This window comes from Rhagoletis zephyria, unplaced genomic scaffold, assembly GCF_001687245.7.
Source record: "Rhagoletis zephyria isolate East Lansing unplaced genomic scaffold, Rhagoletis_zephyria_1.1 Rzeph_scaffold_00044, whole genome shotgun sequence".
Lineage (NCBI taxonomy): Eukaryota > Metazoa > Arthropoda > Insecta > Diptera > Tephritidae > Rhagoletis > Rhagoletis zephyria.
The window spans coordinates 26,688-29,097 of NW_016157128.1; positions in this window are offsets into that span (position 1 = coordinate 26,688).

Below are 2,410 nucleotides of genomic sequence, written 5' to 3' on the forward strand. Positions count from 1 at the left end.
GGCATCGTGGAAATACCCTTTATGAATTTGATACCTACCACAACTTTGATATTGTACCACATTTTCCAATTTTTGGCTAGTCTATAACGTTTTTTTTTTTTTAATTTCATTGACTACTGCAATTTATACTACATATAAATATAATATAATTATATAAGAAAATTGAGGTTATTGAAGCACAGTATTTCCTAACGGTGATTTTTTCAATGTTGTCCTAAATTGTGTAACATTATTTTAAATATTCCTTTTTTATTTATAAATTCACGGTCTTAATATTGAGCACTATACTATTTAATTCCTTATTATTATTGTCTCTCTTATTGTCGCGTCCCATGATTCAATAATAAAAGGATAATTATGAGATAATTATTGACAGCCGCGGTTTGATACTCTTTTACAAAAGAAAAGGTTGCACTTACGAAGGACAGAGAAAGAGGAAGAATGAAATCCCTTGGTGCGAAAATGGTAGTAGAAAAGTACGCAAAGTCGGCAATAGTAGTGAATTTCCTTTTGCGAATTCGAATGAATTTGTTATTATTTATACGTGAATTTTGTAAATTATTTCATTGGTTAATTGTGCTTTATTTGAATATAAAAATAAACATATTGCACAAAAAAGTATACTTTTATTTCACACGTACATAAGCTACTATTTTTTTTAATTTGCAAAGAAGCAACATAGTGCCACGGCTAAGGGAGCGGTGCGAGAGAGACAACTGTCAGTTTATCGAACCTTTAATTATTGAGTTATGAGTGCGCCCACCACTGTCGTATACTATACGATGCTGCAGTCACAATAGTGCTTCAGTACAAAATACCTTTAGTGTGGCTTAACAGTGGTAAATTAAAAACAAAAATAAAATTACAAATTTCTTTACTTCAGAGGTGTTATGATCATTAATATTACCTAATAACCACTCAGGGGACCTCTGACTTTTCAAATGACACCTCATTAGTGGAACTGCTTACATAGGAAAATAGAAAAAGGGAGACTAACAAAAAAACACCTTAGAGAAATAATATATATGATGATGATGATGATGATCGTTAGAACAAAGCAAACAATTCAATTTGGTATTACCACATCGTCATTGACTTGATGTTCGCTATTCGCGTGGTTTGTTTTGTGCAGTTACATGCTCGACAAGCATTTGAAACAAGCCGTCTTAGCCATCTTTTCCTTATGGCGCCTTTCTCTTGCATCTTTTGTGTCAGAAAGCTTCCGCTTCTTTGAAGTTTTAGGGGTAACTTCTTCTACAATTAAGTCACAAAAATCGTAGTCGGGATTTTGGTAAACTTCCGTATCGTTAGTGGAAAATGTTGCTGGGGGATTAATTTCTGGCCTCAACCAGAGAATTTAATGCATAACATCAAAGTACTCCCAATATTTTCGATTGTTTCCACTTGTATTGTTGTAGTCTCGGATTTTTTTTATACATGGCTTTTAAACCTTTAAATTTGCCATTACACTGTTCACTAGTTACAGTCTTACCACGGATTTCACTGATTTCCTGGGCAATAACATCCCAGACTTTCATTTTTTGAATAGTGTCGAATTTGTCCCGATGTTTGACGTACAGGTCAATAAGGCACCTAATATCCCCAGGAGTCCACTTGAATTACACAGTATTACCTGAAAAAAAGTTTTCGGTGCTTACTAATGTTTAATTTAATTTGCTAAGTGTTTTTTTTTCGCAAAAGAATTCGCAAAAACTTACTTGGTTTCTCTGTTGTACATATGAGCACAAACAGCTGATCAGCAGAATATTCTATGAATTCTGTGATAGAGACGGAATGAAAAGAAAGCGTTTAGAATATCCGGAATCATGATTCAATAATGAAAGGTTTTGTTAGAAAAACTTTCTCTCGCTCTAATTTTATCAATGACACTCCCACCCTACTCCTAAAAACAATGCAGGCTAAAGAGACGAAATTCCCTTAAATGCCGAAATGTATTTGTCGATCCTCGTGGAGACCTCTTGATTCTGCCAAGTCGCTGTAAAGTAAAGCGTGCAATGGTTTTGGTAAATGAGCCAACGAAGGTATTTAGGTATTGTCCTCCACAACACAATCCTGGTGTCTCCGAATGAGACTTTGACGCAATATAACATTGCCAAACCGCATCCATAGGCCCGATCGTCACACGACGCACAGAGGGTTGAAATCCATCAAAAGTGGCGATTAATTCAAAAGATGAACTTTAACTTTCACAACCGTATTTAGTACCGGGTGAAAGAAGATAAAATTCTACATCACTAGTTGCCAAAATAAAAGTTCTTAGTTGTTTACTTCATTTGCAGTGTGTCTTCAAAGTTCAGTAATTATTATTATTTTTGCGCGCATTGGTTAAAAGTGAAAATTTGTATACCTCAAGTGATTATTTTTTTAATTAAGACTTCTAAAAGTGAAA